Source organism: Ovis canadensis, chromosome 3 (assembly GCF_042477335.2).
Source record: "Ovis canadensis isolate MfBH-ARS-UI-01 breed Bighorn chromosome 3, ARS-UI_OviCan_v2, whole genome shotgun sequence".
Classification (NCBI taxonomy): domain Eukaryota; kingdom Metazoa; phylum Chordata; class Mammalia; order Artiodactyla; family Bovidae; genus Ovis; species Ovis canadensis.
Window position 1 is genome coordinate 76,096,538 of NC_091247.1, and position 27,646 is coordinate 76,124,183.

General features: G+C 43.8%; 1 protein-coding gene across 1 annotated transcript in view; it reads right to left on the minus strand.

Annotated features, from left to right (window-relative positions):
- The window catches only part of STON1 (stonin 1), a 59,967-nt gene that overhangs the window by 20,627 nt on the left and 11,694 nt on the right, over positions 1 to 27,646 (minus strand). The window lies entirely within an intron of this gene.

Sequence of the window (27,646 nt, forward strand, 5' to 3'; positions counted from 1 at the left end):
TAATATAAAACGAGGGGGAACAAAATTCAAGTTACTAGAGGTCTTCATTCTGAGAAATACTTGGATTTTAAAAGATCCAGATTTATAGATTAACTGAGTTTAAAGAAATGCTTGAAACAGTAACAGTTTGATGGCTGAATGGATTAAAAAAAACAAGATCTAAATGTACATTATTTATAAGAGACCCACTTTAGATTTAAAAAATACAGAGGCTGAAAGTGTAAAAAGTACACAAGTGAAAAGACAGAAAAAGATATTCTATGGAAATAGGAACCAAAAGAGAGCAGAGGTGGCCATACTAATAGCACAGAATAGACTTTAGGTCAAAAACTGTCACAAAAGCCAAAAAAGGGCATTATATAATGAAAGAAAGGTCAGCTCCCCAGGAAGATCTTACAAGTACATATAAACCCAACATCAAAGCACCCAAATATATGAGGCAAACATGAAGAAACTGACGGGAGAAGAAGACAGCAACACAATAATAGTAACAGATTTCAATACTTCCATTTCAATAATGGACAGAACAACCAGACAGAAGATCAATAGAGAAATAGAGGACTTGAACAACACTGTAAACCAAATGAACCTGTCAGATACATACAAAATAGTCCACATAATAGCATCAGAATACACATTCTTCTCAAGCACACACATAACATTCTTCAGAAGAGATCAGTTAGTGTACAAAAAGTCTCAACAAATTTAAAAAGATTGAAACCATATCAAGTATCTTTTCCAATCACAACAGAATGAAACTGGAAGAAAACTGGAAAATTCACAAGCAAGTAGAAATTGAGCAATACACTTTGAACAATCAAGAAGTCAAAGAAGAAACTGAAAAGGAAATTAGAAAATATCATAAGACAAACAAAAATGAAAATACAACATACCAAAACTTATGGGATGCATCAAAACCAGTACCAAGAGGGGCGTTTACTCTGCCTACCAGTGCAAGAGATGCAAAAGACCCAGGTTCAGTCCCTGGGTCAGGAAGATCTCCTGGAGTAGGAAGTGCAAGAGTGTTTAATGATAAACACTTACATTTAAAAAGAAAAGTGAAAGTAATAGTTGCTCAGTTTTGTCTGACTCTTTGTGACCCCACGAACTGTACTCCGCCAGGGTCCTCTGTTCACGGAATTCTCCAGGCAAGAATACTGGAGTGGGTAGCCATTCCCTTCTCCAAGGATTAAAAAGAAGAAAAATCTCAAATAAATACCATGTTATATCTCAAGAAACTGAAAAAGAAAACAAACTAAGCCCAAAGTTAGCGGAAGAAAGGAAAGAAATGTTAGAGCAGAAATAAATGAAACCGGGAACAAAGATTTTTAAAAATCAATGACCCAATTTTTTTGAAAAGATCAACACTGACAAACGTTTAATTAGACTGAGAAAAAAAGAGAAAATAATCAAATTAGAAATCAAAGAGGAAAAAAATAGATATATGTATAACTGAATTACTTTGCTGTACATCTGAAACTAACATTGTTAATCAACTATACTCCAAAAATAATTTTTTTAAATAGTTAATTAATCAAAGAGGAGACATCACAGAAATGAAAACTTATTATAAGGGACTGTGTGTGTGTGTGTCCTCAGTCGTGTCCCACTCTGCATTCCCATGGACTGCAGCCCACCAGGCTCCCCTGTCCATGTAATTTTCCAGGCAAGAATACTGGAGTGGGTTGCCATCTCCTACTCCAGGAGAATCTTCCTGACCCAGGGACTGAACCTGGGTCTCTGGCACTGGTAGGCAGTCTTTACCACTGAGCCACCTGGGAAGTCCCTATAAGGCACTACTACTATGAACAATTACATGCCAACAAATTGGATAACCTAGAAGAATTGGGTAAATTCCTAGAAACATTCATCTACCAAGACTGAATCATAAAGAAATAGAAAATATGAACAGCCTATAATTAGTACAGAATTGAAACAGTAGTCAAAATCTCCCCCTAAAAGTAAAGCTCAGACACAGATGGCTTCACTTAAGAATTCTACCATTTAAAGAATTAGCAGCAACCCTTCTCAAACTCTTCCAAAAACTGAAGATGAGGGAAGACTTCCAAAATCACTTTATGAGGCCAGCATTACTCTTATACCAAAGCCAAAGATACTACAAGTAAACTAGAAGCCAAAAAAATCCTCAACAGAATACTAGCAAACCAAATTAAATAGCAGGTTAAAAGGATCATACACCATTATCAAGTGAGATTTATCCCTGGGAAGCAAGAATAGTTCAACAAATGAAAATCAATCAATATGATATACCATATTAACAGGACAAAGAATGAATATCATATGATCATCTCAGTAGATGCAGAAAAAGCATTTTACAAAACTCAATATCTTTTCATAGTAAGAAATCACTTAATAAACTAGGAGTTGAAGGAAATTACCTCAACATAATAAAGGCCACAAATGAAAAGCCCATGACTAATATATTCAATGGGAAAAAAACTAAGTTTTTCCTCTAATGTTAGAAACAAAGCAAGAATGTCCACTCTTAACACTTCTATTCAGCACAGTACTAGAACCCCTAACCAGAGCAATCAGGCAAAAAAAAGAAATAAAAGGCACCCAAATCAGAAAGCAAAGAGATACACTGTGTCTGTTTGTAGATGTTATGAGCTTACATGTAGAAAACTCTAAAGAGTACATTCATACACATACACCACACAAACTTAGAATAAATGAATTCAGCAAAGTTGCAGGATACAAAAGCAACATATAAAATCAGCTGCATTTCCATACACAATTTAACAACCCAAAAATAAAACTGATAAAAATAATTTGATTTACAACATCATAAAAAAACTTTAGGAATAAATTTAACTAAAGTGGCAAAAGACTCGTACACTGAAATCTACAAAGCATTATTGCAGGAAGAAACTAAAGAGACTCAAATAAATAGAAAGACACCCCATGTTCACAGAGTAGAAGGTTTAATATTGTTAAGATGTCCATACCATCCAAGTGACCTACAGATTTAATGTAAAATCCCAATGATGTTTTTTGCAGAAAAAAAAAAAAGCAATCATAAAGTTTGTATGGAATCTCAAAGGCCTTTGAATAGCCCAAACAATCTTGAGAAAGAAAAACAAAAGTTGAAGGCTCCACACCTCTTGACATCAAAACATAAAAAGCTTTGGTAATCAAAACAGTATGGTACTGGTATAAAACCCAACTGACCAACAGAACCAAATATAAAGCTCCCAAGTAAACTGATACATATATGGTCAAGTGATCCTCTTTAAGGGTGCCAAGATAATACAATGGGAAAAGAATTGTCTCTTTAACAAATTGTGTGGAGAAAACTGGATATCCATAGGAAAAGAATTGATCCTCATCCAAGCAAAAAGAAAGCTCCTTGTTGGACCCTTATCCTACACCATATAGGAAATCAACTAAAAACGAATGAAAGATCTAAACACAAGACCCTGAAACTATAAAACTCCTGGAAGAAAATAGGGGAAAAGCCTCATGACATTGGTCTTGGTAATGATTTCTTGAGTATGACACCACAAAGACAGAAAATAAAAGTGAAAACAGACGAGTGAGACCACATCACACTAAAAAGCTTCTGTACAACAAAACGATCACCAGAGTGAAAAGGTTAATATATGGAACGGGAGAAAATATTTGCAATCTTACATGTGATAAGGAGTTTTATATACAAAACATGTAAGGAACTCCTCCAACTTGATAGCAAAAAACAAACTAGTAATCAAATTTAAAAACGGGCAACATACTTCAATAGATACTTCTTCAAACAAGATATATAAATGGACAACAGGTATAAAAAAGGTACCCAACATCACTAAATAACCAGGGAGAGCTAAATCAAAGCCACAGTAAGATCACCTTACACTTACTAGGATGGCCATTACCAAAACAAAAAAAATAGCAGATGACAAAAACCCACACACAAAACAACAAATGTTGGCAAGGATGTGGAGAAGTTAGAACCCCTGTGCATTTTTGGTGGATTGTAAAATGCAAAACAGAAGTTCTCAAAATTAAAACAAAACAAAACAAAAAACAAAACTACCATATGATCCAGCAATCTTACTTCTGTGTATTTATTCAAAAGAATTGAAAATGGGACCTCAGGTATATGCACTCCCACATTCATTACAGCATATTCACAATAGAGGTGATAACCTAAATGTCCATCATCTGATGAATGGATTTTAAAAGTATGGCATATACTTACAATGGAACATTATTCAGCCTTAAGAAGAAAGGAAATTCAGACACATGCTATGGCATGGCTGAGCCTTAAGGATATAATGTTGAGTGAAACAGGCCAATCACAAAAATACACACGTTGCATGATTCCACTTATGTGAGGCATCTCAGTTAGTAATAGGAAGGAGAATGGTGGTTGCCAGGGGCACCAGGGAGAGGAAAAAGGGGTGTTTCTGCTCAATGGGTACAGAATTTTAGTCATTCAAGATGAACACGTTCTAGAGATCTGTTGTACAACAACGTGCAATAGTTAACAATACTGTACTGTACACTTTGGTTTTTGATAAAAGATTTTAAAGGTTAAGCTTTTAACTGTGATTTTTAAAACTGCAACACCTTTGAATTCAGAAAGTCTTTATCTGAATGACTCCTATGTAGTTAGACCTTGTCAATGCTGCAGAAAATACAGGAGAATATAAAAACCCAATTTATAATGAACTATAACCCACTGACAGCTCCAAAGGTTTATAGTTTACAGCACTTTCAAATTCACAGTCTCATTTATCAAAACAACCTTGGGAGGTATATATCATTATTCCCATTTCATAGTTGAGATTACTTGGATTTAGAGTCATTGCCTGAAGTCACCCAACTAGTAAGAGACAGAAGTAGGATTCTTTTTTTTAATAATAGACTTATTGACATATAATTCACACACATAAAATGACAATTCAATGATGTTTCATTCAGCGATATCCAGAATTGTGCAACTATCTAATTCCAGAGCATTCTTATCAATTTAAAAATAACCTATGAGCAATCACTCCCCATTCTCCTCCTCCCCCAGGCCCTGGCAATCTACTTTCTTTTCCTATGAATTTGCCTAGTCTGGACAGTTCATCTAAATAGAAGCTACAGCATGTGGCCTTTTGTGTCTGGCTTCTTTCACTCTGCATAACGTTTTCATTCAAAGTTCATCCATGTCATGGCATGTATCAGAACTTCATTCCTTTTTGTAGATGGATAATAGTTCAGCATAAGAATATCCCACATTTTGTTTATCCACTTATCGGTTGAGGGACGTTTAGTTTGCTTCTATTTTTTGGCTATTATAAATAATCCTGCTATGAACATTTGTGTAGAAGCTTTAGTGTGATCATTTCTCTCGGGTATATACCTAAACTTGGAAAGAATCAGAATTTGAAGTCGGGTCACCTCATCCTGATCTAGTACAGCAAAAATTATTGAAAGTATTCTAATGGTATCAGAGGAGAGAGGCATATAGGCCCCAGCATGGAACTAGGGGCTGGGTACCCAAATGCTGGTCACTCCTCTGCCACTCACAAACTGTGTGTTAAGATACTCCAGACATTCAGTGATTAGAGAAGAATAATCTATGAGGTCATTTCCAACTCTACAATAATTCTATGGTGGTTGACATCCAACTAAATTTTTTTTTAAGCAGAAGTTGTGTTACCACTGGGATTTTTGACCAAACTTCCAAACTGACAGAAAATAAAACTCCACAAGATCTACTGATAGGAAAATTCAAAATCTGTTGGAATAAAGCCCATGAGAAAGGCACATTTTTCTCCTCCCAGTCTGCTTCTTCATCTCTCCTTGTGGATAATGAAGGCTCAACCAATGCAATCATCCAAGCTTGGAAAAGAGCCAACACAAAGAGAGGAAGGGCCTGGGGCTCCAGTGGGGACAGGCCCGCTCAGTGTTGTCATTTGCTAAATCTACACACTCTCAAGGGCACAGAAACACCCAGTGAGCAGCAGCCCAGGCCAGCTGGCTGTCTCTGGAGAGCATTCACTGTCACTGGCCTTGGGCTAAAGTTGCCGTACAGCACTTTCCCTCCGAAGCACGAACAGTGATGTTTCCATGGGATGCAGCCAGGAGGCTCAGACGGAGGAAATCAGCAACAATATTTCTTGATTCATCCCATCCCATGTTCTTCAGAAGGAATCCAGCCAAAATAATTCTTCATATAGGGTGAGAGATTGGGTAAATATTTGCTTTAGTTGGGTTTATTAGAAATAAAAAGAACACCAAGAGAAAAAATAGCTCAGCTTCAGACTGAATCCTATTTCTAACCTACACCAAACATTTCACTTCATCCATTTTCCATTGGGAGCTTCCACAAATTGAAAGTGGTACTGGTTTCATCAGAGTTTTTACTTATTATGGTGGGTGGGGGCTGGGGGTGGGGAGTGACTTCCATAAGCTAAATAAAGAAATCAGTCTTATTACTTTTTAAGTGACCCTTGAACTTCTTATAAGCACATCTTAGCAAAAAATCTACCCTGAAGGCAAAATCTACTCAAAGTGCTCTCTTTGCCCTATGTAGGATTCTTCCACAAGGAGGAACTCAGCAAATATACTGTAAGTTTAATTCAACCAAACAGAACTGTGCCCAACAGGAACCCAAACTTCCGTCCCTGTTGAAAAGACAGCACTCAGATGGGCTCGGAGGTGAGACTCCGGCTCCCTGTGGTCTAGGACAGGTTCGCTTCCCACCTGTTCCTCTTTCTCCTCCCTCCACATCCTTCCCTATCAGTCCTTTCTACCTGAATGGTTTTTGCTCGGTTCCTCTCTATATGACCTCATCTTTCTATTTCAGTCTCAAAGTTCTAGTTCTGCACCCCAGGCAGTCTTTCTAAAGTCAACAACTAGCCTGAATTCCATCCAGCACTTACCTTCTCTCCTGACCCGTCCCCACTCCCAGCAGGGAAAGGGGGCCACATCTTGTCCATGGCGCTGTCCAAGGCCCAGGGAGGGGTGAGAAAGCTCAGAGTCGAGAGATCTAGAATGTATCTTCTTGTAATCATCTGCAACTTCTCCCCATCTACTTCAAGGCATTGGAATCCAAAAGTATTCAAGTAATAACACCAATTTAACCTCAGCATTTTTTTTCCTGACTTGCAAATGGAATAGGATCTAAATCTACGTCTCCAGGAGGGTCCAAGTTCTCCCACTCCAGAGCCCTTTTAAGGGCAACATCTCAGCATCTCAGTGAAGGAGAGGGAAGCCTCGTATGCTGCAGTCCGTGGGGTCGCAAAGAGTCGGACATGACTGAGCAACTGAACGACAAAAAGTAATCGCTTTACAAAGTTGTGTTAGTTCTGCTGTACAACCAAGTGCACAGCTACACGTAAACATGTGAATCAGCTATAGGCAGACTCCCTCCCTCCTGAATCCCCCTCCTATCCCGCCCCTCTGCCCCCTAGGTCGTCACAGAGCACCACGCTGAGTTCCCTGTGGTACAGCTCCCCACTAGCTGTCTATCTCACACACGGTAGTGTATGTGTGTCAACTCTACTCTCCCGATTCGTCCCGCTCTCCCCTTCCCACCACGCCCACGTATCTACTCTGAGTCTCTATTCCTGTCCTTCTAGTAGAAAAATGGTACAACATCTCATTTAAACTTTACAACAATCCCAAGACGACCAAAGCATTGGACAGCCTTCTCCAAAGTCAAGATCTGGTTAGTACAGAGCTGGGAACCCAGGACTCTGTGCACCAAGTCCCAGCTGCCTTCCTCTGAAGCAGATTCCCCTGGTTTGACTGCCTGGCTTTCTCCTCAGCATTCCATCCCACCCTACACGCCCTAATCCTTTCAGAGATCTGTTTTTCAGCCAATCCGGATTATCCTGTGTTAGGACCAAACTGAAGCCAGGACAGGCTCTAAGGGGCAGGCCCGCAGGCAGTGTAGCTAGATCAACCAGAAAAAATCCCTGTAGCCCCCCGCCCGCGCCAGACCCGAGCCAATCCAGATTAGGGATTCGAGGTTTAAAAGTCCCGCGCACATACGGTTTAACCAATCAGCTATGCCGTATAAAAGTATAGGTGATTCAGAACTCGGGGCCCTTGTTCCAATCCACTGCTTTGGATGAAACTTGGGCCCTGGCTCGAGCTAGCAATAAATTCCCTTTTTGCGTTTGCACTGCTGTGGACGTCTTATTCTCTCAGTTTTGGGGACTCGGACTCTGGGCATAACACCTGAAACTCCTAGAAGACAATTCCAATCAAACTTCAGCAAACAGGGTAAGACACCAAGACTCCATACAAGGCACAGATAGAAAAGGAAAATGTATCATGGTGAAAATTTCTAGAAGTCAGTCTCTGAGGTTTAAAGGTTTCCAGGGGAGCATGTTTGCTTCCTCTTAAGACTATTAGTGAAGTGAAGTGAAGTCGCTCAGTCATGTCCAACTCTTTGCGACCCCGTAGACTATAGCCCACCAGGCTCCTCCGTCCATGGGATTCTTCAGGCAAGAATACTGCAGTGGGTTGCCATTTCCTTCTCCAGGGGATCTTCCCAATCCAGGGATCGAACCCAGGTCTCCAGCATTGCAGGCAGACGCTTTAACCTCTGAGCCACCTAAACAGGTCTTGAGACTATTAGGGAACTATTAAGACTGTTCTTTTCAGCTGCTTATTTTCAAAGCAGCATCAGAGTCCAGTGAACTTAAGAACAAATTAAAAGCCAGTGCACACGCTTACTCATACTGGGAACAACAAGGTTGTAGGTAGGACAGTGGTCTTCAACCTCTTACCTCAACACATGGGCAGCTGGCACTCAGAAACCTAGGACATTCCCTCGGCCGTACCAAGCATTTAACCACCTCTCCAAATGTCTAGGGAGGCCCTAAAATTATTAATTATCAGCACCATTAAAAGTGTTAGGTCAGCAAAGGAGGGCCTCAGGCCACAACGAACATGAAAAAAGCTGTATTTACAGACAATTCTTGTACCCAACCCCCTTCTTCCACTGAAGAAAGTATACCAGGAGAAAGACAAAAGTTATATGCTATCACATACCTTAAAAAGTAATACAAATGAACTCATTTACAAAACAGAAACAGACTCACAGATACAGAAAACAAACTTAGAGTTACGAAAGGGTGAGGGAGGGATAAATTGGGAGTATGGGATTCATCGATGCACACCAACATATTAAAATAGAATAAATAGTAAAAAAGAATATACTGTATAGCACAGGAACTATATTTAGTGTCTTGTAAAAAACTATAATAGAAAAGAATCAAAAATATATAGAGATATATACACATATATGTGTAACTGCACTACTTTGCTATATTCCTGAAGCTAACAATATTGTAAATCAACAATACTTCAATTAAAAAAATAAAAATAAATAAATCATACTGGAATTCTTATAAAAGTATTATGGAGATCCATAAAGTTAATCTCTACACTGCCCTCCCCAGTTCAAAGAAACACTGAATTTAGAGTAAGGCAGAAATGGGAGGTATTCTGTTCAATTAACCACACCAAAAACACTTATCAAGTACCTAGTAAGTCTCCTTGGTCTCATGGTCTCCTAAGGACTGTATGTTAATAATCTCATTTAATCCTCGCAACACCATGAGGAGTTGATTTAATATAATACAAATGTATATGGCTTCCCTGGTGGCTCAGCAGTGAAGAATCTGCCTGCAATGCAGGAGACACAGGTTCAGTCCCTGGGTCAGGAAGATCCCCTGGAGAAGAAAATGGTAACCCACTGCAGTATTCTTGCCTGGAGAATTCCATGGACAGAAGAGCCTGGTGGGCTAGAGTCCAAGGGGTCGCGAAGAGTCACACATGACTTAGCGACTGCTGCTGCTGCTGCTGCTGCTGCGTCGCTTCAGTCGTGTCCGACTCTATGTGACCCCACAGACAGCAGCCCACCAGGCTCCCCTGTCCCTGGGATTCTCCAGGCAAGAACTCTGGAGTGGGTTGCCATTTCCTTCTCCAATGCATGAAAGTGAAGTCGCTCAGTCGTGTCCGGCTCTTAGCGACCCCATGGACTGTAGCCCACCAGGCTCCTCCATCCATGGGATTTTCCAGGCAAGAGTACTGGAGTGGGGTGCCATTGCCTTCTCCAGACTTAGCGACTAAACCACCAAAAAATTATACATGTATATGTATAATATTACCATTTTTTTAGAAAAGGAAAACAAGGCTCAGAGAGGTTAAGCTACTTGCCTAAAGTCACCGAGCCAGAAGAGGCACACCTGAACCGTGACCTGGGCTGTCTGATCCCAAAGTCAATGCCTAATAGCATCCACCAGCCCAGAGATCCAAGGACTTGCCAGTGTCACCCTGTCACCCTTCACTAAGGAGACAGTTTCAGGTCAGGAGCTACCACTTCCTGGAGCCTGGAACTCTCTGACCTGAAGGATGCCGTTCTCACCTGAGAAGAAGAGCCTGTTTCTCCACAAAGTGCATCCCAAGCGACTGCCCTGGGACGTCAGGCTGTGGGAAAGACAAACTCTGAGACAGCTGTTCTAAACAAAAATAGCTGAGGAGCAATTTGGGTCAAATCTGAGAGCAGCTTTCACAACTCACTCTGCTCTACTTCCGGTCCCTTTTTGACTGCCTCAACTGGACATCCCACTGTTGGTGATGAAAACTGTTCAGACCTGCTGCCCAACACATACACTGAGGTCCACCCTCTCCTCTGGTGACCATCTTGGTACACTAAGTCCCCGCATTCATCCCTCCTCTCATGCCAGCCCCAACCCCTGTAGTCTCAAGGGTCTACTTCTGTGTTCTTGCCTGTTTCCCTTTGCTTTTCTTCAGAAACTACTGAAGTCAAGTGTAAATACAAACTTCTACCTTTCACCACAGATGGTCAAACAAAAATCAGATTAGTGCCACTTGGTTACTGAATCAGCATTCCAGGGGGTATGCAGCTGTACCCTCTGTCGCCATGTCAGTGGGTCACCACCCTCTAGGACTATCTCTAGGGTCTGGCTTCTCTGTCTATGCCAGGTGCTGAAGAGGTATCCAGCAGAGCTCAGGGAAGCGACGCTAGCACCTAGCAGTAGCCTCCTGCTCTCAGCCCCGCCCAAGCTGTCCTAGTCAGGCTGACTCCTACTCAAGCCCCATGAACACATCAGGACCCTAAGCAATGCCCTCGCCTCTGCAGGGGGTTGAATCTAGTCCTTTATGCCAGTGACTTCTTTGCTCTACAGCAATGCTGCATAATCAAGAGAAAGAATGTCTTCATGTCAATTTCTGTGTGGTTCCATTGGCTGCCTCCCAAATAAGGAATTCTTCCATTTTCCACAATGCCTGACTCCCCAACTGCAATAATGGAACCAGGCTGGAGCTGTGTTTGAAATAAAACAATCTCTCTCTTGTTTTGTGTGGCTGGAGGTCTGCAACCTAGTTACCCTCTTTGCACTGGGGATTTACATCCCAGAAACAAAGCCAAAATCAGGGACAGCCCAGGGTGCAAAATGCATCTGTGAAGAATCTCTTTAAAAGTGTTTAAGAAAGAATTTAACAGAATTAAATTCTGTTCTTAGAAGAATTTTCTATGAAAATGTTTACACTCTGAGCTTAAGTCACAGGAAAGGTGTCCACTGCATGTATTGAATATATTACTAGTACATATGTTCTGCAGCCCATAATATTTAATCACAAACACATGCGGCATTTAGTTCAGCTGTGTGACAGGAAATACCATTTGTAAAATATTAAACTGTAGCAATATGTATCTGTGTCTTTCAATATTATCCATGCTGGTTCCCTTTCTACATGAGGATGGTGGTTGTAAGGTTAAAACCTAAAAACCTGGGACCCACAACCCAAGACTCAGTCACTCTGTACAAACAGTTCTCAACTAGAGGGATTTAGTTTTCCAAGGCACATGGGGCTTTGTCTGAAGATATCTTTGGTCTTTACAACTAGGGAATGGGCAGGGGCTGCTGTCATTTAGCGAGGAGACGCTATTCAACAGATCCTCTAATGCACAGGACAGCCCCAAAGCAAAGAATGATCCAGCCCAATGTATCAACAGCACCAAGGATGCGAAATCCTGCCCTGTACTGAGGTCAGAGAGCTGAGTGTGGTGAGCAGGGTATCTACTCTCCCACATTTGTCTACCTTATGGACAGTGAATCGGGGCTTCAGCTCGGTGATCTGCCTGAGGCGGCACAACTAGAAAACAGTGCTGTCAGAACTGAACCCTGTGCTGGGCTCTAAATCTCCTGCTCTTTTACTACACCACACTGTCTACCAGAGCAGGAATCAGGATTTACAACAGCCAAGACACTGAAGCAACCTAAGTATCTACTGCAGATAAACAGATAAAGATACGGCACACACTCCTGGTGGCTCAGACGGCAAAGCGTCTGTCTACAATGCAGGAGACCCGGGTTTAAGCCCTGGGTTGGGAAGATCCCCTGGAGAAGGAAATGGCAATCCACTCCAGTACTATTGCCTGGAAAATCCCATGGACAGAGGAGCCTGGTAGGCTACAGTCTCTGGGGTCGCAAAGAGTCGGTCACGACTGAGAGACTTCACTCACATGGTACGTACACACAATGCAATACTACTCAGCCTAAAAAGAGAAATGCTATGCCATTTGCAGCAACATGGATGGACCTGCTGCTGCTGCTGCTGCTAAGTGGCTTCAGTCATGTCCGCCTCTGTACGACCCCAGAGACGGCAGCCCACCAGGCTCCCCCACCCCTGGGATTCTCCAGGCAAGAACACTGGAGTGGGTTGCCATTTCCTTCTCCAATGAATGAAAGTGAAAGTGAAAGTGAAGTCGCTCAGTCGTGTCCGACTCTTAGCGACCCCATAGACTGCAGCCTACCAGGCTCCTCCATCAATAGGATTTTCCAGGCAAGAGTACTGGAGTGGGGTGCCATTGCCTTCTCCAATCATATGACACCACTTATACGTATAATCTAAAAAATGACACAAATGAATTTATTTACAAAACAGAAATAGACTTACAGACATAGGAAACAAACTTACAGTTATCAAAGGGAGAATGGGGAAGAAAAGGACAAATTAGGAGTTTGAGAGTAGTAGATATAAACTACTGTATATAAAATAAACAACAAGGCTCTACTTTATAGCACAGGGAACTATATTCAATATCTTTCAATAAACTATAACAACAAAGAAAAATAAATAACAGTGATATACACTCATTTCAAAAAATAAAACAATACAAAAATGCATAAAGAAAAGTTAATCTTTTTCCATTTATTTCCACTCCACTATTATAATTCAGTGAAAAGCATAATATGTATTTTTCCACACTGTTTCCATGTTCATACAAATATAAACACACATACATATACACATATGGAAGTTTCATTTTAAAACCATACTATACATGCTTGCTTTTTAAAATATCTACTTAGTAGCATATTGTGGGAAATCCCCTGGCAGTCGGTTAGGACTCTGTGCTTTTACTGTCCAAGGCCCAGGTCCGATCCCTGGTTTGAGAACCAAGATCTCACAAGATGTGCAGTACAGTAAAAACAAAACAAAACATATTCCTCTAGTTCAATAAATATAGATGTAACTAAAAAAAAGAAAAACAGGAGAGAGGGCGATAAAGGGATATTTTAAAAGAAGACTTGACAGGACTTGGACAGCAAATGTGACCTAGAAAACAGGGGAATGGGGAAGTCTGACAGCGAGAAGTAGAGACACAGGAGAGGCCAGAAGAGGAGCCAGGTTGCACACAGTGGTGAGGCCTGACGCAGATCCAAAAGGAAACACCAAGCAAGGAGCTAGAAACCCGGACAGTTCCTGGAGAGAAAACAGGGGCCAGACGTGTAGAACTGAGGGTCTTTCTTGGACAGACGAGAGCTGAATGCAGGAGAGAAAGGGAGAGGCCACAGGGTGCCCGAGGCTGAGGACTGGGTCCACCTTATTGGAAGAAGAAAAAAGGAAAAAGAAAGATATACCCAAAAGGCAAAAAAGCAGGAGGTGCAGGGACCCCGAAGGCAGAAAGTGTGTCCTCATGGGTCCCCTGAAGAGCTGCAGGAGGCAGGACAATAGAGACAATCTCTGCGTTTGGTGACTAGATCAAGGGTGACGGGGTGGGGCTGAGGCCAGGCTGCCAGTTCGGAAGCAAGGGGAGCATGAATGCTGGGGGCCCGTGGGCAGAGGCTGCGCTCTCTCTTGGCCACCTTCCCCATCTCAGTTCCTGGGTTTCTGCGGGCTGTGTTGTTTCCCTGGTGGACTGACTCCTGGCAGCCTGCCTCTTCATACCCTACCTACCTCCTGAGCTCAGGAGCACAAAAAGGCCCAGGGCCTCCCACTCTCGGAAAAATCCAGCCCACCCCTGGCCATGGGGAGGCGGCAGACAAGTGAGCCTTCGAGCCTCTGAGGGCCTGCAAACAAGGCCTGCTTTCAGGCTGCCTTCTGGTATTTATATGGCCGTGGGTCCCCAGTGGGAAGAGCCAGGCTTATGAGCAAGGGTATTATCTTCACAGTGGCCACCAGGGCAGGGCTGGGTGTGGGACCCCATGGTTATTAGATGGCCCCTCCGGGTTTGGATTCTGAGTTCTGAAAAAGACGTGGGCTAAAGTTAGCTGCAGGGGGCCTGGCTCAGATCACACATCTTAAACATGCTAATCTCCTCCTTCCCCTCTTCCCTGCAGGCTCAGTGGACCTCCTGAAGATAAGCAGAAAGTCCTGGAAGTTTAAAGAGCTACAAAGAGGATCTCTCTCTGATATTCAGTATTTAGTGGTGGAAAAACCAAAGTCAACCACTTTGCTATGAAACTTGGTCAAGTAATTTATCTTAATTACCAGGTAATTGCTTTTTTAGTGTTTTGAAAGGAGGCAGGAGCTAAATCGCCCAGAAAGGCTATTTAGTGCTTTTAAATGTGATTCCTCCCCACACACTCATCTCACTGCATTCAGACTGGAATCATCTTTATGAGAAGTAAAGAACCATCATCTACCAAAACTGATGCAGGATCTTGATCCTTGGATGCTGGGCTTTGGGGAGCATCTGCCAAATGTTCTGGTACAAATTCTCGTCCCACACATCCCCTGCTCATTCATTCAGCTAAGAGGGTAATGGGCTTTCTGAGTGCTGGATCCTGGGAGACGCACCCTGCATTTCACAGGTTAAGACCTGAGTCCCTGGTCATCTGGTTGGGAAAGAAAGGTTTAGGAGTTAAGAGAGATTATAAATCCCAGTCCTGCCACTGACTTCTGCGTGACCTCGAGCCTCAGTGACATTGATCATCAGCTCCCCTAGGTCTAAAACAGGGATAATAACAGTTAACTTTTAGGGTTTGTTAGGGGCTGTATACACCCCAAATTCATTCCTAAACCCCAGGACCTCCAAATGTGACTGTATTTGGAGACAGGGCCTTTACAAAGGTGACTAAGTTAAAGTTAGGGTTAAACCCTGGGGCAATCTGAATGGTGTCCTTTAAAGAAAAGATTAGGACTTGGACTACCCGGGTGATCCAGTGGTTGGGAAACTGCCTGCCAATGCAGGGGACATGGTTTGATCACTGGTCCAGGAAGATTCTGCATGCCTTGGGGCAATTAAGCCTGTGAGCCACAGCTACTGAGCCCCCATGACCTAGTGCCCCTGTTCTGAAATGAAAGAGGCCACTGCAGTAAGAAGCCCATGTACCACAACTGTAGAATAGCCCCTGATCATTGAAACTAGAGAAAGCCCATGCACAGCAAGGAAGATCCAGCACAGCTCAAAGTAAACAAGCAAAATTTTTTAAAGATTTTTTTAAAGGAAAGATTAGGATACATGACACCAGAAATTCAAACACACAAAGAAAAGGTCATGTGAGGACACAGAGAGACATTAACCATCCACAAGCCAAGGAGAGGAGCCTCGGACGAAACCCAACCTGCAGACCCCTTGACCTTTGACTTCCAACCTCTGGAACTATGGGAAATACCTTTCTGTTGTTGGTGCCACCCGGTTGTATAGTATTCTGTTATGGCAGGTGGAACAAACCAAGACAGGGTTCTTGCACATACTAAATAAAGTAACATCTCTAAAATGGTAGGTGCATGGGGGAAAAACATAAGTAGAGGCTGTTATTACTACAGACTCCTGCTCCTAATGTAACCTGTGGTGACTCCTCACAACAGAGCACCCCCCCCCCATGTTCTCTGTCTCTTGTCTGTAAAAAGGCTATACTCTCCCAGGCCTCCCCAGAGTCACAAAAGACCGGTTCAAGAATTAATGACTGAGAAAATGTGAATATGTACTGATGAATGTAGCAGTTGGGCCAGGAGAACTAGTAACATTTTAAACAGTATATCAGTCACATGGCAGTCACAGAATCTCTAGTTCCTCCCTGAAGTACCTAGATAACTGTACCTGATGCTTACTTCCTGAGTTGTTTTACAGATGCTAAAACCCCTACCAAATGGAAGAAGTAACTACTTGATGACCATGGGTACATGGTCCCCAGAGAGCCCCTACAGAGCCTGAGGATTGATAATGGGAACCCCTGTGAACTGTCCTAATACTTCACCCCATCCACCAAAGAGAGGACTGTGCAAGAGCTGATTACGCATCTTAGGACTTCCTCCCCTCACCCTGCAACTGAAAAATGCTTCCCTGCCACCCACCAGGGCGTTCAGGCCTTTAGCACAGGAGCCACCCTGTTCTCATTGTATGGCCCTTTCAATAAACCTTTCTCCACTCCAGATTCTAATATTTCGGTTTATCTGGCTTCACTGTGCATTGGGCACATAAACTGGGGTTCAACAACACTAAGGTGCTTATAACCTGGAAGGAAAGACCAGAGAAAGCCACTTCAAATAACAGGCAGCATCTGTTCACCCTCCTGCATTAACGTGGACCAGGAGGTTCGGAGAAGAAAGAGGCTTCCCTCGGAGGGGGCATCTGCTTAGGCAGAGATGTGGGGTGGCAGATCAGACAGCGGTGATCATACCCTTCTGCCCACGTGTCTGTGTATTTGGGTCCCATGCCAGCTGACACCAGCAAAAGAGAATTTCTCCCGCCTGACTGCATTCACTCCACCACGCAGACAGAAAATCCAGTTACACACACCCCTGATCATCACTATGGCAGGTCTCCTCTCTGGCCACCCAAACTGGGCCACAAGCCATGGAGATGACCTCAGAGGTGATCAGGGCTGTGTGTGTTCTCCAAATCAAACGCATTTTGGTTTATCCATGGCTAGTCTGAGGCTGTTACTGACCACGAAGCTCACCTGGCAATGTGCACATCAGTGGGAATACAAAGGCAGGAAGAAATGACTGACAGAGGGCAAAGTATGTTTGCTTCAACTCTCGCAACTGCTGGGAATTCCTTAAATGCACATGTGTATAAATATACAAAACTTGAGCAATTCTAAGAACCGGAGAAGATTTTTAAAAATCATTTAGTAAGGTCCTGTTTACAAACCAAACATAGAAGATCACCAATTACCTTGGCTCTTAGTCTCAAACGCAGATATCACACACAAAAACAATATTTGTGTCTCTTAAGTCCACAGGGAGTATACGCAAAATATTCGTGAATCTTAGCACATTACAAAGGCCATTAAATGCTTAATGAAGAATTTTGCCCCTTGAGCAAAGCATGATCAGAAACGTGTAAGTGGCTGTGAACTAATGGATTTACCAACTGAGACTTTAAGCAATGGGAGTTGGCTTATATCTAAACTTAAGGATCTCTAACCTAAGGCAGTTGAGCTTCTAGCAGAGTGGCTGCCTTCATTCTGACTTTGAGTCTTCATTTAAATAAGTAACTTATTTAACTTATATGCAGAGTACATCATGTGAAATGCTGGACTGGATGAAGCACAAGCTGGAATCAAGACTGCCGGGAGAAATATCAATAACCTCTGATATGCAGATGACATCATCCTTATGGCAGAAAGAGGAGAAGAACTAAAGAGCCTCTTGATGAAAGTGAAACAGGAGAGTGAAAAAGTTGGCTTAATACTCAACATTCAGAAAACTAAGATCATGGCATCTGGTCCCATCAACTTTATGGCAAATAGATGGGAAAACAATGAAAACAGTGACAGACTTTATTTGGGTGGGGGCTCCAAAATCACTGCAGATGGTGACTGCGGCCATGAAATTAAAAGATGCTTGCTCTTTGGAAGAAAAGTTATGACCAACCTAGACAGCATGTTAGAAAGCAGAGACATTACTTTGCCAACAATGGTCCATCTAGTCAAAGCTATGGTTTTTCCAGTAGTTATGTATGGATGTGAGAGTTGGACAATAAAGAAAGCTGAGTGCTGAAGAACTGATGCTTTTGAACTGTGGTGTTGAAGAAGACCCTTGAGAGTCCCTTGGACTGCAAGGAGATCCAACCAGTCCATTCTAAAGGAAATTAGTCTTGAATATTCATTGGAAGCACTGACGCTGAAGCTGAAACTCCAATACTTTGGCCACCTGATGTGAGAACTGACTCGTTAGAAAAGACCCTGATGCTGGGAAAGATTAAAGGTGGGAAGAGAAGGAGACGACAAAGGATGAGATGGTTGGATGGCATCGCCAACTCAATGGATATGAGTTTGTGTAAACTCCGGGAGTTGGTGATGGACAGGGAGGCCTGGCGTGCTGCAGTCCATGGGGGTGCAAAGAGTTGAACATGACTAAGTGACTGAACCGAACTGAACTTCCAGCCTCCTCACAAAGTGTCCCAGGCGTCCCTGCAGAGACCTGCCCAGTAAAGTCCACATGCTCCAGTCAGAACCAGCCAGCAAGGGGCTCACCCAGCCTCTATGATGCCGGTTCTCCAATGGATATCACCACCTCTGTTCTCCTGCTATACCCACCTCTCCACCAGACCTTTGTACTACTGCTCACAGTCCCCACAGCTGCTTGCCCAGCCTGGGAGCCAGGAGGCCACTGTTTGGGAGGCTCTGTTCAAGCTCTGCTCTTCTCTGCTCTGTAAATTAAAACAAGTCACTGCTAGCAAGTGGTTTCCAAGGGCCCTTTAAACTCTTAACAATCTACAAAGATGAATTCTCCTAAAAAGGTCCGCAGAGAAGTATGTGCCTCTCTACCAAGTATGTGTCTTCCTGCCAAAATGTCTTAGGACTCCTGCAACCACACTTCAGGCTGGAAGTTTTCCAAAAGTGGCCACAACAATGTCTCCCATCTACTGTCCTTCTGAAAGGTCACTCTGTCCCTCCCCCATTGGAAGGAGGGTTCTTTCCCCTCTCCCTGAATCTGGGTGGGTCTTTCACTCCTCTAACCAATTCCTTGGGGCAGAAGTGACCAATTCTTTGGGCCTGCGCTGACCCAGAGGCTGCCATTTCCTGCTTGTTGGAGCCCTGAGGCGCCACATAAGAATCCCAGGCTATGGAGGAGCCACACTGAGACACCATCTTAGACATCAGCCACTCGAGTTTTCAGTGATTCTAGTCCCAGTCACCATATGGCCACAACAACATGACAGATTCTAACCAAAAACCACCCAGCTGAGCCCAGTCAACCCACAAACCAGAAGAGAGAACACTCAACTGTGGTTTTAAGCCTTTATTTTTTTTTATGTGGTAAGATACATACAGACATAAAATTAGCCCTTTTAATCATTTTTAAGTGTATAGTTCTATGGCATTAACTATATCCACATTGCTGAGCAACCACCATCCATCTACAGAATCTTTTCATCCTCACAAACTGAAACTCTGTACCCGTTAAACACTAACTCCCCATCCCCCCACCCCAGCCCCTGGCAACCACCATACTTTCTGCTTCTATGATTCTGATAACTCTATGTACCTCATATAGTGGAATCATACAATACTTGTCCTTGTGTCACGAAAGGTTTATTTCACTTAGCCTTATGCCTTCAAGGTTAGCTCATGCTGAAGCATGTGCCAGAACTTCCTTTCAAAGGCTGAAAAACATTCCATTGTATATGTATACTGCATTCTGTTTATCCATTCATCCATCGATGAAAACCTCTATGCTTTAGAGTGGTTTTCTGCAACTATAGATAATTGGAGCAAGGACAGTGCAGCCCTAGGACAGCAGAGCAAGGCTCCCAAGGAAGATGCTGAGACCTGAAGAATGTGGCAGAAACACAGAGCACCAGGACACTAACCCTTAGAGTAGGTGATTAGCCAGGAATCCAGACTGGCATTTCCAATAGCACTTGTCACTGCGGGCTGGGCATCTCATGGGGTCTCGATTTTAGGTGGGAGCAATCACAGGGTAAGGACTTGGCAGGATCTTATCTGGGGCTGGGTTCCTTGCCCTGACACAGGCTGATAGGCCAAATAAATGTTTCGTGAGTGAGTGAAGAATGTACCTGACGCTGAAGCCAGGTTCTGACTCATCCCAAAGTTTCTTATAGGTTCCTGTAGGGAAAGAACTGTGCCAAAGAAAGCACAGTAGAACAGCTGCTTCTAGGTGGAAAGGAAAGAGGGTGAGGAGGTGGGCAGGTGGGAAGATAGGACAGAAGGACCTTCTGACAGGGGGAAAATTCATAGCCAGGCCCCAGGCTTCCCAGGAAGCTGAGTCTCCATCGAAGCATCCACCCTGATCTAGGTAGCCTTACCAGGGGCTTCACCATCTGGAATCAGCCTTGCTCAGTTTGTTGTGCCCAATTTCCAGGGCTCAAGGCACCTTTACAGGAGCAGACACAGGACTTAGAGAAGCTCAGCTCATGCTCACAGTATAGGCCACAGGGGTAGGGATAGGGATGTAAGCTGTGAGCTGAGTTGCATATTCTGGCCCTGGGAGCTTGGGAGTAGTGACCTTCCTTTACTGTAGGAGGACCCAGATTGGTGGCACAGTGATCCCAGCCCACTCACCCACAACCACTTTACCAAGGAAAGCAGCCTATTGTTCCTGTACCATTTGGCCACTCAACTAGGGCGCCTGACACTAGGTCAGGATGAACTAGAACATGAATACTAATTCCAAATCTAAGAAGATGACTTGTACCTGACTTGAACAGGGAGCCATCCCTATAAATGCCCACATAAAGAGTTTAATTTAAAGGGGTCAAATTGCATTTCAACTTTGCATTTAGGTTTTCCAGCCTCTCAAGATAAAATGAAACCCTGGTTAATAACCACAAAGGTGTTTTTCTCTATTTCTCTTCAAAGCATACTAGAACTTTGAACATTAGGAACTGCTTACCATGTGCAAAGCAGTTCTAAGTACTGTACCAGTAAAAGAACTCAGAAAACACGGATTTGGGACTTGGCTCAGTTCCTAAGCAACTGTAGTGCTAAGTTACTTCAGTCATGTCCAACTCTGTACAACCCAATGGACTATAGCCCACCAGGCTCCTCTGTACATGAGGATTCTCCAGGCAAGAATACTGAAGTAAGTTGCCCTGCCCCCTTCCAGGGGACCTCCCCAACCCAGGGATCAAACCCACGTCTCTTGCATTGGCAGGTGGGTTCTTTACCACTAGCACCATCTGGGAAGCTCCAAGTCACTGTAGGAATTTGAGCAAACCAATGACCCTCTTTGGACCTCAGTTTCCTAATTCATGAACAGAGGAAAAGACTATGTATCCCTATAGTTTGTTTATGTGCATTAATAAAAAACATATGTGAGCTATACAGAGATATATAGAAAAATATAGACAGAAACACACACACATATGGGGTCTTCATAAGAAAAACCATAGCTATGTAAGAGATTTGCTTATGTTTAGTAGGTGCTTGCTGATACCTGCTGAATAAATGGCAGAATAAAGCAAGGTTGCAACAAGACTCACATATGGTGTAAGCAGATTTAGTCCTTCACACTTTGGAATCGCCAGTTAGCGCATTGACCAGATCCTAGAAAGCCACCTCTTTCCCTATGTCTCAACAACTGACACCCTAGCCTGCATGCTTCCTCCCAGCAGGCCTTATATTCTCCCAATCCACTCGATGGACGTGGTCTGATCTCCAGGGCCAGAGCCTGCCCCTAGCCCCTTCCTCAGACCCCCGGGCCCAGATCTTACCTCCAAACATAGCATGAGGCTATTTCTTAAGCCAATTGAAAAACCCAGATCCCTAGGTTGCCACTGTGGTCTCTACTGCCTTTGGTACCAGATAGAAACAAATCACACCTTTTCCCTGATTTTCCAGAAGCATAAGCATGAGGAAAATTTGTGGACCAGGAACAAGGGTGTCTGCTCAGGGCCTCCTCCCCACATCTCCGGCCTGGACTCCGCCTGTGACCTTTACCTGCAAAGTAAGGCTCACAGGTGGCCTCCTACCTCAAGGGACTTTGAGAAGCATCACATACCTGAGAGCTTCTTTGAAAAAAATATGAAGCACTACACAAGTTCTTTGGCTCTGGCCATGCTTAGCTTATTTCAGTGTGTTTGCAGACTATGAGCCTCTAGAGGCCTGAGATTAGTCCCTGGGTAAATTTCTTTTGGTACAGTGACCACACACAGAGAGAGAAAAATCTGAAGCTCTTTGTGACTCCAGTGCTATTAGCAAATGCCGTGTGATCTCGGGACAGCGGCTGGGGCTGGGACAGAAGTCAGGAAGCCCAGTTCCAGTAAATTAAGCGCATCACTTAACCTCTCTGGGCATTTTCCCTCATATGCACAATGGAGCTGACAAGCCATCCACATTCCTATTCACCAGGATACACCAGGAGGCCAAAGAATTTGAAAAGGAACACACTGTACAAACAGAAATGCCATAGTATACAGCAGGCATGGAGAGCTGAGAAAGAAGAGATGAGAAAGAAAGGGGAAAACAAACCCCAGAAAGAGAAAGCATCTAGGGCGAAATGTGAGGCTCTTGAGATGGCAAGGATGGAGTCCTATGGAAGAGCCCAGTAAACAAAGTTTCCCCCAAGCCTGAGATGAGAAGGTTAACCACAGAGACATCTGAAATGCACCTCTGGGTGGAAGGAAATGAAGTCTGTGCATCGTTTGAGGTGGTACAGGATACACCAGAAGCCGAGGCTCGCTGCTGCTCACTCTTACAGCTCAACACAGAGCGAAAAGGTAGAGGAGAACTTAAGAGGCCTCCTACCTTTTATAACTGTGGAGTGTCACCAGAGAGGTCCCAGCCAGACCACATCCTGGCACAGGAGGTCCCATCCAGAGTGCTCATTTTAAGGAGGACATTCAAAAATGATCAGCCCAAAGGCTGGTCACCCACTAATAGGGATAGGGTGTGCTGAGACCAGGTCACAAAAAGAAAGGCTACGAAATCTGAAAGTGTCTCCCTAAATAAGACCTGGGGAAGACACAAAAAGCGAAGAGCTCTTAGAATCAGAAAAAAAAAAAAAAAAAAAACTTTAAACATCTTCTAGTCCAATCTTCAGACAAGAGAAAACTCTAGTACCACATCTCTGCTGAGGAATTATGCAGCTGCTGTGGAAACCTGCAGTAATGGAGACCTTATTACTTTATAAGTGAGTTCATCACATTATCATTTGGACAGAATTAAACTCTTCTCTCTCCTATTAACTCTAAATTAACCTCCTCCTGGCTTCCATCGATGCTCTAAGAGGGACACAGACTAAGTTTAAATACTTCTTCACCTACTCATTCTTCAAACAACTGAAGACAGTTGGTCTTGATGACCTGTAGTAGGTTGTCCCATAGCCTCTCCAGCCAGGGGCACATTTTTAGCACACCCCTGAAAGCATGTCATTCAGCCCGTCAGTACTTCTTTCCTGGTTATCTCCAGCCAGCTGTGATCTCAGACTGCCATCGGACACTGACGGCTGCCCCTGCTTTGCTGAGGGCATCTCATCCCGGCCAGGAACACTAGCTCTGCGGTGGCTTTACAACCAGGTCTTTTCCTTCTGCACTGTTTGGGCAAACACTGGGCCACCTCGTGGTCTCAGCTCCCTACCCAGTACCTGGGGCTTGTCATGAACATGTTCCATGATAAGGCCAAAAAAATGTGAGTCCCAAATTCATGCCACTTAATGGAAAGCAACTGGTCATTTGATTTTAGGCCTTCTGATAAAGACTGAATCTAGAATGTTCAATCGGCATTAAGTATCTTTTCTAACAACTCATTTGACAGATGAGGAAATACAGGCCCAACAAGGCAAAGTGATGCACTCATAGTCAAAAAGATGAACATGAACTCTCATCTTCGGTTTTCCAGGCCTACGTTCTTTCTACTGCAACTGAGAGGAAGTGAGGCCACAGTGCAGCTCAGAGTACATTTTGGAGCACATTTTCCGTAATGTGTATCTGCATTCATTCTTTCTTTGATTCAACAGACATTTGCTGAGCACCCATGATGTACTCTGTAAATATCCCAGTAAGATCTGAAGTAAGCTTCCATAGGGCTTTGCATCTCAGTGTGTGTGTGTACACAATGTGTGTATGTGAATGAGTTAATTCTTTCATGCCTGCACGTATTCACGCAACAATATGATAACTAAGCACCCTTAACACTATGCTGCGCGCTGGTGCAAGAGAAACAGTCACAGTGCAGTACCCCAGGGCAGTCTCTGCAGCAGGGACAATTCTCAAATGTCTTGTCAACGTGATAAAGCCCAGTACAGGGTGTTGCGGTATTTAATTAAGCCAGACGCTTCATTAAGACTGGTGCCAGAGATGGTGGCAGTGTCCATTACTGTGGCAGGAGGAATAAGGCTGCTGGTACTGGTAGTTTGAAAAGGCCTTAGGAAGCGTGGGGCTTCTGAACCGGGTCTTCAAGGAGGCTATGAATTGATCAGGCAGAACAGAACAGAGAGAGGTGACGGTGTGTGCAAAGACGGAGAGGTGGGAGAGAACCTCATCCCATAGGTAGGTGGGCATGGCTGGTGTCAGGAGTTACTGTGGGAGATAGCGCAAAGAGGCAGGCAGGTGAGTAAGGTACAAAAGCCCCACTGTATCCTACTAAGGAGCTTGAATCTATCCTAAAGGCAACAGGATTCAGTGGAAGAATTGAGAGAGAATAAAAAGGATCAGGTAAGAATTTTAGAAAGAAAGTTCTGACAGTGGAGGATGGACTGGAAGGTGTTGGGGCCAGAGACAGGGAAACCAGACAGGAAGCTATTGGCAGGAATCCAGGTCGAACCTGAGGGTTCTTGCCTACACATACATAATTTTAAAGGCTGAAACATTAGACGAGAGAAGAGACTGTTTTCATGTACATCTCTCCTGGCCACCAAAACTTTGCAGAACCACAGCACCTTCATCATTCTCCATAATGACGTGTTGGCCCCAGAAGAGTGGTGTCAGCATCACCACCAATCCTGGTGTGTAGGAGCCTCCAAGAGAAGTTATGGCTGCATGCATGAGCCACATCTACCAAAAGGGGGTGGGGATGGACCAGCCCTAAACAGAGTCAAGTCAGGGTCCTAGAAGGAGGAGTTGGTCAGGTTAGAGGAATGCAACAAATCAGAAACAAGACAAACAAAAGTTCCAAGAGGGAAGGGGTTAAAGGAACCAGTTCTCCATGGGAACCGGGAATGAAGAACACAGAGGAGGAAATCAATACAAGAGCCAGCAGCACCTGTCTCATCCGGTCTCCGCAGGCAGGATGCAGTTCGGGGAGCCCACTTAGCACCCTGTGGGAATCTGGGAAAGGTGTCCCCTCTTTTTAGACCAACAAGAAGGCCACAAGCAGCGGCGCCTGCAGCCCCGTTCCCACCCTCAGCTGGTGAGAGCCTGCATGTTCAGATGGGCACGCTGAACAGATAAGCAGGAACATCTGGGTGGAGAAGGGATCGTGTGGGGACGAGGCAGATCTCGACAAGCCGGGAGCTGTTTGAGTAGCTAAACCCCATCACGTGCAGTATAGAGCCATCCTCACTGGGAGTTTAGAGTCAAAGATGAACGAGAAGAGGAAGGTGAAAACCTAAATAATTTCCTTCCTTATGAGGGAAAAAAATGCTCATCTAGGCAAGTCTGAGCCTTCTTGGAGCTGGAAGATTCTAAGATGATCACCAAGTTCCTGTGCTAAGTCACTTCAGTTGTGTCTGACTTTGTGCAACCCCATGGACTACATGTAGCCTACCAGGCTCCTCTGTCCATGGAATTCTCCAGGCAAGGATACTGGAGTGGGGTGCCATTTCCTTCTCCAGAGGATCTTCCCAACCCAGGGATAGAACTTGGGTCTCTTATATCTCCTGCACTGGCAGGCTGGTTCTTTACCACTAGCGCCACATGGGAAGTCCTAGGAACACAGTTCCTAGAAAAGTCCAGTTGTTATTCCCCATGACCTCGGAAAATTTTTCTGAAAATCAGAACACCGGACCATTCCTGTGCTACTTAGAAAGACCCCAACTAGTCACCTCCCAGCGAAGCCACGACGAGCAGCAGCACCGTGGATTTTCACAAAATTGATGGGGCTCTGCTTTAAGCGGCAGACTAGCAACAGGCCTGGAGCCGCACTAGTAGGGGTTCTCAGCTGTGACGATTTGAGATTAAAACATTTCTCTCTGTTTGCATTAATGCTAAACTGAGGCCAACAAAAACAGCGTTTGTCACATCAGTTACCGTCTTCCACAGCCTCCAAGTTGGCCCTGAATGTGAGTTACCATGAGCTAGTGGGGAAAAGCCTTCAGAGGGGTGAACAGAGGCCAATATGTCAGCTCCAACTCTGAATTTCTGGGCCACGGCTGTTTTAAATTAGATTCTCAGTGCCGCTTTCACCAGAGTTTTGGCTTAGCTCTGCAATGGAAAAGTTATTTTTGTGCTCTGAGCCACAGATATTTATATGGAAGCATATTCATAATTCCAATTATGTTGTTTTCATGATGCTCTTTTCTTCTACTTAAAAACAGTTATAGCTATCATGATTATTATTTCTGATAAGACACATAAAAAAGCTCTGGGCCAAATACAGATTCCACAGAACGCAGATAAATGATTGTTGCAAACAGGCAACAATCATTTATAAGATTTTATATCTTATAAAATCCTTAAGAAATAAATTTGGTTTGTCTATACACTATGATCGGAGAAGGCAATGACACGCCACTCCAGTACTCTTGCCTGGAAAATCCTATGGACGGAGGAGCCTGGCAGGCTGCAGTCCATGGGGTCGCTAAGAGTTAGAGACAACTGAGCGACTTCACTTTCACTTTTTACTTTCAAGCGTTGGAGAAGGAAATGGCAACCCACTCCAGTGTTCTTGCCTGGAGAATCCCAGGGACAGGGAAGCCTGATGGGCTGCCGTCTATGGGGTCGCACAGAGTCAGACATGACTGAAGCGACTTAGCAGCAGCAGCAGCAGCATACACAATGACGGCCTTCTTTGTCAGTTCCCTATGCCTACCTCCTCCTCAATCACTCAGGGCCTTCATGATCTCTCTTGGGAAAACCTAGTCCCAGAAGGAGTTCTGGTATTTATTCCTTAGGTATGCTCTTTGAAGTCCTTGCATTTAAAATGTTATATTCAAAAATGAAATGAAAGGTTTTTATCTCTTTAAAGAACAGGAACACTAACAAGTAAAGGAAAGAGATATTTCTGGTTAAGAGGGGCATAGGTCTTAGGTAGTAACATAATTATTCTATAAAAAGGTTGATCTAGGACTTCCCTGGTGGTCCAGTGGCTTAGACTCTGTGTCCTCAAGGCAGGCTTTGATGCCTGGTTAGGGAACCAGATCCCACGTGCAGCACAACTAAAGACCCTGCATGCCACAATGAAGATGGAAGATCCTACATGCCACAACTAAGATCCACTGCAGGCAAATAAACGAATAAATAATTTTTTTAAAAAACCCAACCCCATTCCCTGCTACCCTACATAAATGTATA